General features: G+C 32.6%; 1 protein-coding gene across 4 annotated transcripts in view; it reads right to left on the bottom strand.

Moving 5' to 3' along the window:
• The window catches only part of LOC145294181 (solute carrier family 12 member 4-like), a 377,042-nt gene that overhangs the window by 91,536 nt on the left and 272,260 nt on the right, over nucleotides 1–13,246 (bottom strand). The window lies entirely within an intron of this gene.

The following is a 13,246-nucleotide window of genomic DNA, read 5'->3' as shown; positions in this document are numbered from 1 at the left end:
ATAATATGTGAAAATTAGAAAAGATTTCTTCTGAGGTGGTTAACTGAACCACTTTTTGGAAGGGGGGGGGCCGTTTTTGCGTAGTGCTTTTCGCAAGTCATGCACATGTGTCAAACTAAAACTATGTTTACAAGGCTTATTTTGCGACGTCATAAGCACCCGTGACTGTGTGGGAAAACACGTTTGCCCAGAACTTTTTGCCTTCTTTCTCTCTTTCGCATTTCATGTTTGAGCTCGGCTGCTGTGGCTCATTTTTTTTTTTTTTTTGCAGTCGCACGAACAGCCCCTGGTATTTTGATTGAAAGAAAAGTTGCTTTGATTCATTTATTTTTTAAATCTATTTTTGGGAGAGGCGAGAACTTTTTCTTCCAGCACATGAGCAACAAAAGTGCTCAATATCCGGAGATAGCTACTTCTCTTTGTATCCCTTCTGCTGAAATATCTGATGGGAGGTTGTTCTTTTTTGGGCGATTACATTTTCGTGTTTTTACCAGTTCTTTTATTTTTTAAATTATTGTGGGGGTATCGATTAAAGTGCTCAATATCCTTAGCATAGCAGGTGTGTCCAAACCGAACATGTCAACCTGGGCAACACATGGTATCCATACTAGTCTATTCTATAAAGGAGAGTCGTCTGTGTGTTAGTGTGTGTGTGTGTGTGTGTGTGTGTGTGTTAGTGTGTGTGTGTGTGTGTGTGTGTCTGTGTGTGTGTTTGTATATCTGCTAAAAAGGTTTTGTCACCCACATCCGACCGGGTCGAAACTGCTACCATCTAAAAGGGCAACGTCCCGGATGCATAATATGTGAAATTTAGAAAAAAAAAAAAAACGATTTTGTGGCAGTCAACTGGACCACTTTTTAGAAGGCGGGGCCTTTTTTCGTGTCGCTTATTTTGTTAGTTATGCATGTGTATCAAACTAAAACTGTTTAAAAAGCTTATTTTTCTATGTCATGACGTCATAAGAACTTGTGGCTGTGTGGGCAATATAATTTGTTCCTCTCCTTCGCGTTTGAGTTTGGACACTATGGCTCATTTTTTTTTTTTTTTTTTTTTGCAGCCACATAGACACTCCTTGGTATTTTGATTGAAAGAAAAGTCGTTTTGATTCATTTCTTATAAATTTTTTTTTTTTTTTGGTGGGGGGGGGCGATATTTTTCCTGCGCACGGGCAACAAAAAGAGCTTAATATCAAGAGAATAGCTTCTTCTCTTCGTATCCCTTCTGCCAAAATATCTGATGGAAAGGTTGTCACACACTTCTTTTTTTTTTGGGGAGCGATTACATTTTCGTGTTTTATCCATTTTTAAGTGGGGACATCGGCGTTCTCCACAATCAAGTTGATGATATAATAATGAAAAAAAAACAAAACAAAAAAAAAAACGCTCAATATCTTTAGTATAGCAGGTGTGCCCAAATGAAACTTCATGCAAGTTTATATATATATATATATATATATATATATATATATATATATATATATATATATTTGTAATCATCGACATACAGTCCAGTTTCGTTGTATCACAACTCATCAGTGCCGCTAGACTAGCACTTCTCCCAAGCCGAGGATTGAACCTAGAACCATCGCGCTGACAGTCAGCAGTTCTACCGATCGACCCACAGGAGCAGCGCCCGTAAATTATCTCGCCAAATGTCTATTTAAACAAACATTTGTCCACCACTTTTACAGTAGTCTAACAGCTTGTCTCACATTTTTCAGCCAATTAAGTAGCTGGTGAGATTATTTATGACAGTGTTCTACTCAAAGAGGGAGGCTTAAAATATTTTTAGTCATCGACATGCAGTCCTGTTTCGGTGTATCACAACTCACCAGTGCCGTTAGACTAATATATAGTTGATTTGCGAGTAATTGCAACTACTAAAATTTTGACTCCACACTCCTACTTAACTGATAAATTAGGGTAATTATCAGGATTGGGATATTTGTTGAAGTTATATTGTGGAGCACAATTGAGTGGAACAGATAATTGAATTGGTAGTTTGTTACAATGAAATTAAAGTAAGAGAAATGCTCACATTACACCATAGGGAAGACCGAGCAAAAGAATATTTACGATAACAATATGTCCTTTGTGCAAGAGAATGTGTTGGCAGTTTTACATGTACGAAGTTAGTTTAAAGCAATTAAGAAGTGTTTGTTGGGAACGGAGCTGTCGCAGGTCTCCTCAGAGAACAGGCAATTAAAGTGGAACATTTCCAAGGGTATCTTGCAGCAAAAAAAAAAAAAAAGAAAAAAAGTAAGATAGATGATTTGTGTTACATTCAAGGTTATTTGTAGGATTTTCGATCTTGTAAAAATATTTAGATATGTTCCACTACACTGATTTTCATTAAATTTGTTAACCTTTATGATCGCTTTCAAGAGGAGATAATGCTTGAAAGGATAGTTTTCTGTAGCAGTTCAATAACTACAACCTAACCCTAATCAGTAAGGCAGAAAAAACCGCTAATGCAGTTTAAGGACGGTGCTATTTTATTTTAGATAGGTGTATCAAGCTAAATTCAACTTTTACGGCATCTTTTGTTTATTAAATTGTTAGGTGAAAGTACAGAATAGATAATAAAAAGCCCCCCCTCCTTAATTTAAGAATGAGTTTTAATAATAACCTTATTATTTAAATTTAAGCACAGTTTATACCCGTACTGAAATAATAGCGTTTTTATTTAGAAACTCATTCTTAACATGGGGAGGGGTCTTTTTTAAATATTGGCCAAGTATAATTTTTGTTATTTAAGGATAATAAGAAATTGAGTTCAGTTGGAGTCACCTAGTGTACTCAGATCTCATCTTGACCCCCTGTGTACCAGAAGTGGATGTGTCATTATATGGCTAAAAGAAGGAGGATGAAACCAGGAGTGGGTAATCAGGTGAAAGTCTTGGAGTGAACAGCACGGGTAGAAAATGACTTAAAAGCAATGATAAACTAAGATGCCAATGGATCCCAAATATCCGTATCTCAGAATGCCCCCTCCATCACTGGCAGAAGAGAAGACAACACCAGAAACTCAATAGAAGGTCCTTTCTTTAAATTTGATAGTTTCTTCATTTCTTCTTGTGAAATATTAATTTTAGATGCCTCAGTCATGGGAGGTAGTGACAACACGAGGTAGCATTTAATTGTGTTATGATTTATGATTGCGTTGATAGCAATCCATGTATGTTTTTGTGGGTGTGTGGGACTTGTAAGACATTTAGACAACATAAAACTCCTTTTTTTTTGTTCTGATGCTTCATTTTTGCTGTAACACCGTTTGCATTTGGGCCCAGTAAAAACGAAGTAAGCAATGTTAGAAGAAAGAAAAGACCGGAAATTTCAACATAAGGTAAGAATAATAAAAGAAATGCAATTTTCCATTAGAGAGTTTATTTTATTTTCTTAAGCGTTCCTAAACATAGATCATCAAATAATATTTCCCGTTTAAATAACCTAATAGAACGAGAGCTACACATGTGTGAAGTTCTGTCATGCACAAGAAGTCTAAAATAACACACAGTGATGAAGAAAGAAAACGCCCTTCTCTTTGGCCAGTGAACTAACTGGGTTCGGACGCCTTTTCTTGAAGCTCTGCTTTCGTTTACTCCTATGGTAAGCAGGTAAAAGGAAGCTCACATAATGTAAAAAGGAATAAAAAATACCAATGAGGTTAACATCATTGATCAAATTAAGGTGAGTAGAAAGTGGACCTTCGGTTTACTTTTGCTTCCCTTATTTTGTCCTTTACTCTTCACATTCCCTGATGGCCTTTTGGTCAAGATCAAAGTGTAGTATCTGTCTTCAGATGCTGCACTTCCATTTCTTGTTCTCTTTCGGCGAAGGAGCAGTCCTTCACGACTTAGACAATTTTTTTATTTTTGTACCTTTTCTCCACGTTAAAAAACGACCCTGGTGGCTAACTCTGTCCCGTGGGGAGGCATAGTAAATAGGTACTCTTCACATTCCCTGAGCGATGTTTTTGACAAAAGGGGAAGAATTGCTGTTTCGGGGGTGGAATCTATCCATATAACACTTGCCGTTCACTAGTTTTACGTAGTATTGTTTTAGCTCCTTATAACAAGTAGCTTCATACCTTGCCTGGAGCGATTTCCATAAAAAAATATGTTGGTGCTTTTTATTTATTTATTTTATTATTGCAATTATAAAGAATGATGAAGACATGAATATGGAGTACTTTGACATTTCATCCTTTTCTTAGATTACATAATATGAACTACGATGTGTACATCATTTCATATTTTACTGAGGTATTTAATATGGGATGTACACTTGTAGGTTTTATTTTGTTTTGGTTGAAGAAACCTTTTTCTCTACCATTACTATTGTTTTTATTTTTATTTTTTTCAGAGTAGAAATGAAAATGCCTCAGAAATCAAGTTCTGACGAAAAATTCTTTTTACATAAATTTTGTGTTATATACTAAAAATAAACATTGTCTGGAACAAGTTGGAAACAACTTAAACACCATTGTTTGTACTCTTTATACGCATTAGAATATAGCTAAACTCATTTTGATATACCAGTTCTCATCAGATCAACAAATTGATATAGCCTGGTCATATTTATATCCTTAGTATAGCAGGTGTGTCCAAACCGAACATAATGTCGACCTGGGCAACGCATGGTATCCATACTAGTCTATTATATAAAGGGGGATGCAGCAATCACTTCACCCATGTATAAAAATTGCTGGAAAGTGCAAGCGATGACAGCCTAGAATCCTGTCAAAGTTGATAGTTTTAGCCATCATTTACACTTAGTGTTATTAGACCAGAGATAAGCACCCACCCTAATATCCTTGTAAACTGAGAAAAGGAGACTACTACTACTACTACTACGTACTTGAATCAATATTACCAGTGTCAAATATGTCGGTTTCAATTGGCTTGGCTCTGGTCATTCAAATTTTTTTACAGAATTCCCGACTTGTAAAGTCATCAATAAAAACTATGCATAAACAAAGTTTGTTGGCAAATATCAGAATGACAGCATTAATTCCATAAGAGAGCATACAGTACATAACCTATAAGAAGTTTTTTAATTGAAAAAAAGACTAATCGATATGAATCCAACAATCATTCATTCTTGATAATGTTAAAAAAGGCACATACAAAGTTTTTTTGTTTTTTTTTTAATATCAAGCAAAGAATGATCTGTAGTATTTGGATTCTTGGATGTTATTCTCACAACATTTCGGCCGATGTAATCTCCGGCCATCTTCGAGTGTATCTTTCTCAGAATCTTTTTTACATGCATAAAAGTTATCCATAGACACGTGATTCTGGGTGTCACCCATCATCAGCATGGCTAACTTTTAACAAGTTTCGAACTCATAACAGCTCGATCAGTAACCTGAATTTTTACCACAGTATTTAATTCACGATTTTTATCGCTTTTAAATGTAAGATCTCTTGTTTATTAATTTGTTTTTTTTATTAGCGATTCTCTGTTATTTAATTATTACGCTCACCTGAACATTTTGTTTATATTCGCATCGTCACTCTTATTTTGGGTTATATTTTTTGTTATTACCATTAATTTTATTAAACATATGAATATTTTATTCAAATATCTATTAAATATTTTATGCATGTAAAAATATAAACAAAGAAAAACGTAAACAAAGGCCAGGTAACTCTCTTGAAAACGTTCAGGTGAGCTTAACAATTAAATAACAGAATCGCTTATAAAATAAATAAATCCACAATAGATCTCTCTCTCTCTCTCTCTCTCTCTTTCTTTCTCTCTCTCATATATATATGCTAGCTGAAGTACCCGGTATTGCCTGGTTATATTTGATATATTTGAATATTCCATCCTCATACATAATTATCTTATTGTTTAGACGAAACATTAATACATAATGGTTTCTTTTTCCACATCCCCCATGAGGTAGGAGCAGTCCTTGGGAACTGAGCGTTTGATTCGGTCCGAATTCTTTCTTTAAAATGTACGTTTTATTTCATAGAGGTCTCGCCAATAGTCCCAATCCTCATTTTTAGTTTAATCTTTTATCTTTAATCCTTATTTTAAAATATGATGTCAGAATCACAATTGTTGTTTTATATCATAATGCATATCTGAAAATCTCCTTTCGTTTTAGCTATTTTCTTTAAATACAATATATATATAAATGACATTAGTAATCTATTCTTTTAATGAAGTAGCTAAAATTTACTTTTAAGCAGTGCATATCTGAACGCTGGTAAATGTAACTGAATCATTAATTGTGAAGAACCTCTACATAAACAAAATTTTGGGTGTGATCTCTAACAGGTGTGTAAATGTAGTTCTTTTAGAACATTCAATGCGTGAGCAACTAACGTACAACTGGCCATGAGAAAAGCAAAGTGTCTGAAGATTAAGTCCAACAACTTTGAGGCTTTGTCCTTGAGCATTATTTATAGACATGGCTAAACTAATTTTTATTGGGAATTGTAAACGCTTGACCTGAAATGACATGTCAGAAGGAATAAGGGGAATTTAAGGAATTAACAGTTCACCTTTAAAATTTTCAGTTATTATAATGGCTTCCAGGACATTAGTTTTCAAAGATTTTATTGTTAACTGTGTGTCGTTACACAGTTTAGGTGAATGAAGATTTCTTGATAATATAACTCCTTTCTTCAATATCCGGTTATGATGTGGCATTCCAGGTGATTGTAGTGAATTCTACACGAAATTCTACCGTCTGATTTTCCTTAACACAATCAATGAATTGATAACTCTTGCAAAAGATTATAATTGAATTTATCACATCCACAGCATCATTCCTAGAGGGCAAGATTGCTCTGTCACGAAGCCATCCAACATTGAGGAAATTTTTAGCAATATCTGTTAAAACCTTAATCATTAGGTCACCAATTCAATTTACGGTCTGGCCACATGGTAATTTGTGCAATTGAAGATCTCTATTCAATGTTACTGAACCAGTGCCAATGAAAAGGTGGTGATTTGAGAAAAGTGCTGCAAACTGATCATGATGTGTCCTCATAATAATAATATTCTCCAAACTGAAAAGCAAAAACGTGGTTACTATGTAGTACTGCAGAAGTGCCGGATTTTTATATCACATTTTAAATGGAAAGAAAGAATTCGAGACCGAATCAAACGTTTGGTTTCCAAGGACAGCTGCATTTTGTTTGATAGATAAACTACTTACTATAACGTTTTTTTTTTTTTTTTTTTTAAATTTTTTTTTTTAGCCCCATCTCTCTTTTTTACCATTCTAAGGGGAACTTATAGTAATATCATAATTAAATATCAATAATGTAAAATTCTGGTGTAGGATTATTTTGGAATACGATGCAAAAAGCATAGAATTATACTTATAATATTGTAACGACTTAGCAACTGCTACTTGGCACTTCTACCGGCACGGGGTTAATGAACATAGACTTTATAAAATTTATTGTTTTTGAGAAAAATCAAAATTTTATTGAATTTCGTTTAAAAATAATGGACAAGAGAACTTCTGTTTGAATGATTGATTTCGTGTCAATTAGTCGAATTGAATAAGTGCTTTCGTGTCATTAGTCGATTTCAGTCTCATGGCGGTTTTTGGATTGTAAATGTCGACCTTTACAGGTTTTTTTGGGTATGCTGACAACGAATAGCACAGTTAAATTTGGGGCTGGTAAGTCGATTACCAGATATAAAAACATATGATATCCAATATAAAAGTTAATTTAATCCCTGGCAGCCATTTTGTTTTCATAACTGAGTAGTTATTAATGCGCATGCGTGTAACTGAAGCCAACGACAAAGCAAATATTTTTTCACACCTACATAATGGAAATAATGAGGTGTTCATTTTGAAAGCTGTTCATAACATAGGGAGGTTTGGGGTGTTTTTTTCTGAAAACCGTTCTTAACATAAGGACATTAGGTTTGTTTATACAGAAAGCCGTTCTTTACATGGGGAGATTGGGGGTGTTTATTCAGAAAGCTGTTTTTAACATGGGGAGGTTAGGAGTGTTTAATCTGAAAGCCGTTCTTAACATGAGGTTTAGGTGTTTATTCGGAAAGCCGTTACACATTACTAATTCCTCGGTTATGAAAAAAAAATGGCTATTGAATATCATATGTTATTATATCTGGTAAACGACTTAGCAGCCCCAAATTTAACTGTGATATTCTTTGTCAGCATACCCAAAAACTTATAAAAGTCAACATTTCGAATGTGAACGCTGAGTTGTAGTTCATGTAAAATAAAAATACTGAAAAATTTGTATTTTAGTCAGCGAAACCAATTATTTAAAAGTATAATTGAAATTATTTGTTTTCTAAAAATTTAATGATTTTATTTAATGATTATTTTATTAGTTACGACAATTTTAATTTTGTATTAAAAAAATCCATTTTGCATTGTCATAATTTAAAAAAAAAAAATTGAATTCAGTAAACGTGTAGCGAAGTCTTTCTAAAAAAACAACACACACACACACATTCGAAAACTTTAGAATTTTGGTTTGAAATTAATCTAATCGATGAATGAATAATAAAAAAAAGATATATAGGGCTGTATTCTTATTTATTTACAAAAAAGAAAAGGAGAAATCATTTATAGAAAAAGAGAAGTTATTTAAAGTAAAGGAAAAACTATCTAGAGAAGAGAAAATTATTTAAAGGGGATAGGAGTAATAATTTAATTCAAAGAAAAATAACGTTATTAAAGTTAAGCTAGACTATAAATATTTCCTATTTCAGAATTTTTGAAGCAATATTTACGTATTACTTGAAAGAAATAAGAAAAGAAACACAGGAACCTTAGCCGAAGTAAGCTTTTCTATCAAAAGTATACTTAGAATTTGGTCCCTGTGGTGGAAGATTTACATAAGAAAAGTATGAAATTTTTTCATTAAATTTTGTCTTCATTCGTGAAGGATTTCTGGCAAAAAATAATTGTCAAAAAATATTCAGTCTTAAAAGACTAAAAAAATTAAAAAGATTTTTCAAGCCTGTAAATAAATATTTTGATTCCGCTTACTGTAAAATATGCTTAAATATATTTTAATTCATGCAAATTTTCGCATTTATTAATACAAAGATATGATGACAAAAGTTAAAAAAAAAAAAATGACCTGGTGCCATTAGTTAGAATCGAAACCAAAACATTCAGCGTTCCAGTAATGTTCCCTACCGATGTTATTATCGAGAGACACATAACAAAGCCTAAATATTAACACACTTGAAAAAAAAATGAATTTTATGTCAGCATGCACAAAAACGAAATAAAAACATGTCGGCCAGTTGAAATTGACATTTCGGATTTCAACTTGCCGAATATAAGTCTGTACGCGTTATTCATCGATCCAAAACAAAGATTTTCCTTGTTATAAACCATCTTTGGTGTATAATTACTATTTCCTGTTAATTTCAGTGTTATGTGACCAGTAGTTTAAGAGTTTACCGGTTAAATATTTACACACACACACACACACAGACATTTACTGTTTATATATATATATATATATATATATATATATATATATATATATATATATACACACACACACACACACACACACACACACACACACACACAGGATGAGTTCAAAGTTATCGAGCAGTCAATTAGCTAAAAATGTTTTCACTCCCTGATTACTTTAGCCTCATCCTATATATTATTCTGTTTTTAGTGTAAAACCTTATAGTTTCCAGAAAATTCAAATGATTACTAGACACTATCTTTGAGTGTCTAAAGTATCTCTGTGCAGGGGTTTGTCAGGATAATCTAGCATGAGGATATTCTTATGATTAATCCTTACTTAGCATTCAAACTAACAGTATTTGAAGCCCAAATAAAATTCCATCGGTAAAGCTGACACACATTAGCCTACACAAAAGTATGATGCATTTTTTTTTCAAGTGATGTTGCCTATTGTAACCGCACTAAGCCGAATACTCCAGATTAGATGAATTCTTACCTTCAACTTTGGTAAAACCAAGAGACCACAATGAAGATATATTATAACTAGGGCTGTGACAACAGTATATTCTTTTCATTGTTTTGACTCGAATATATATCCGTTAATATCTTATGTTTTTATACAGACGGATGTGGTTTTCGGTTGATTAAGTGTGTCTGTGTCGGATATATACGTCAAAGGAATGAAAAAAATATTCTATTATCACATTCCTAATTATAACACAGCTAATTAGTCAATCAGTGAAAGAAAAATTAATGTTCTTCACTTCTTTACTGACTCAACATTTGAGAAAGATATAAGAACTGTAATGGAATATTCAAATATCTATGCATCTCATATAAAGAACAAGTGTTAATCCTAAAAAGGAGCTCCTTGATTTCTGAGAAATTTGATTTGAAGAAGTAAAATAAAACAAAAAGATGGAATGAGTTATTTTAAATTTGTATTCTTAAGGCTTTCGGTAACAGAATTTATTTGTTATATGCAAAGTGTTGATGTTTTACATCAACACTTTCTTATATCTTTATCCATATAAAATTAGATATGTGTATATGCTTATGCATTTTTTATGTATACAATTAACACCTAAACTATGAATTTTTTAACACAATGGCTAGGCGTACGGGTGGGTAATATACGCTATATTTATATGTAAATTTAATTTAGTTTCATGTAAAGAAGGGCGGAAGCCCTTTGTGAAAATTCAAATGATTCAGATTTGGTAAAATTTTAATAGGTATTAGACATCAATTAATAGATATCCCTCAAATTTCAGTTTCTTGAAGTATTTAAAATAGTTTTTTTTATTGGCACAACATTCTATTTGAAAATAAATAAATAAATAAAATAAATAAATTCACATTTTCATTTAGTTTTAATTCAAAATCATTTAATGAATTTTCAGCAAAATTCCAATACAACTTCCATACATAAGGGTTAGTAACATTATATCTTGATTTGAATTTTTGTGAGGTGGCATGAAATGGTGACAAAACTTATTTTGGGAGAATTAATTTTACCCGAACTGGCATGCATATTCTAGAACAAGCCTCTTTAAGAATACTTAAGGATGGGCACTGTCTGCAGAATTATAACAAAGGCAGTCAATTAGGGTTTATGCAATGTTTACGACTTTCGTTCGGGTGAGCACACTAGACTGTCATTGTATTCGCCTTAATTCATCATTTAATAATTTTTAATTTCTTTAATTCCCGTGGCAATTGTTTGATCGCCTTGAGGTAGAGATTCAGCAAATGGACCAAATGATGGCTTCGTGGCTGGGTTCGAATCTCATGACCAGCAAGAATTGTTACCCTACACTGATAATTGCGTAAGCATGAAACACTAGTACCTGTAGGTATAAAAGAATATTTAATTATAATATAATATAATATATATATATATATATATATATATATATAAATATATATATATGAGAGAACTTAGGAAATTAAAAGTGGTCAAGGTAAAATTTGAATGCACAATTCACAGACGTAAAATATATCAATATTTGCCTGTGTGGTGAATCAATTCAAAACAAAATCAAACGGTTTTCTTAATAAAAAATTTACACTGAATCTGATAATGGTATGAATTTTATATTCTTTTCTTTTTTGGTGGGGGGTATCTGTTTTTGTGGTGTCTCTAAGCAACAAACACGATGGTTTACTTAATTTTCTTAAAAAATAAACTTTTTCGAAAATTAAAGAAGTCAAAATGGAAGCAGGATTAAGGGTTTCTACATTTATTTCTGGATAACGCAGAGTGTGCACGCTAGTCTAATATAATTCAGTTTTCATGAAAGTTGATTCTGAAGAAAAGAGTCTTCAGAATATCTTAATTATTAACTTTTGTTGAAAGCTTTTTTGAAATTGGACCGAATGGAATCGAAATGGAAGTTTATAAATGGTACCTACGTTTTTTTGGTTCTTTTTGCTCCTGAGTAGCAAAACACGATGGACATTTACGTGTGGTAGACATAATTCCAGATAATGGACTAAAAGGTAAGGCGAGCAAGTGGGGGTGGAGAAGGGTGACGTGATGGAAAGGAAGACAGATTCTGAAAGGGAAACAGCAGAAAGAGAGATAAAATAGAAAGAGAGAGAAGAGAGATGGAAAGAGAGAAGAAATGGCAGAAAAAGAGAGAACATGGGAAGAGAAAGAGAAGAAAGAAACAGAGGGAGAGAGAAAGGAATAGAAAAATAGAAAAGAGGGCGAAAAATTCACAGATAGCTAAAGAAAGGCAAGGTGACAAAGGAAAGAAAAACGACGAAAAGAAAATTTAAGTTAAAATGAAAAAGAAAAAGAAAAAAAGACGGAACGAAAAGATTATAACGAGAGTGGGTGAGAAAGAGGAAAAATTAAACTGGTTTCGTATCCAAGTTTTGAATTTCCACTTCAGTGTTGAATAGAATGACACAAAAGATATCAAAAGGTTAGTTTCACGAAGTTATGCCAAGGAATAGCACTTATCAATTTAATAATTCTGATAATAACGTGACATATTTAAGTTGTGGACAAACATATATATATTATATGTTTAGTTTTTTTTTCTCTCTCTCTCTGACATTGTTATTAAAAACCTACTTTTTCTGTTGGTATTTAATTGCTTCCTCACGAGAGCAATATGTGACACAATCTAGTTTTCAATATGGGGGAAAACCAGCTCCACAAAAAGAGGCACTCTGCCAGTAGGCGCAAAAAAATAAAAATTGCCTTAGTATAGAAGGATTTCTTCTACATTGACTAAGAACAAATTAACTTAAGGGTAGCATCAGAACAGATACTACACTGGGATCTCAGCCCAAAGGCCAGCAAAAATTATTAGAACGAACTTTTTAATACACCCATCGATATACGAGTGACTACATGAAGGTGAACTAATTAACATATTTCTTTGTAAAACAAGCGTTACTTATTTATTTATTCATTTTTATGGGTTTTTATATTAGATTATTGCTTTCATATCATTATTATGCTGAATTCTATTTATGCATAATATCTACTTTTGCATAATTGCATAAGATTTTAGATGAAAACGTTTTATCACAAATAAATTATATATATATCATCAAAATTAAACATTCATAGCTCAAAGTTGCTTAAATTTTAACCTTTCGTATCTATCTCTTGGTAGTTCAGATGGTAATGTCGCTAGAGATATAATTAACAACTAAAGCACGAGCGCTAAACGTTTTGGCTTCGATTATAATATTTATGCTAGTCTGCTAGTATATATGTAAGTGACTTTGTCGATGTGTGTGTGCGAAAAGTCTCTACCAAACTTCTCTCTGAAT

Source organism: Euprymna scolopes, chromosome 2, assembly GCF_053919585.1.
Source record: "Euprymna scolopes isolate OS-2025 chromosome 2, ASM5391958v1, whole genome shotgun sequence".
Taxonomy (NCBI): Eukaryota; Metazoa; Mollusca; class Cephalopoda; order Sepiida; family Sepiolidae; genus Euprymna; species Euprymna scolopes.
Note: the sequence above shows the minus strand (reverse complement) of the source record. Positions and strands in the feature narration are given on the sequence as shown.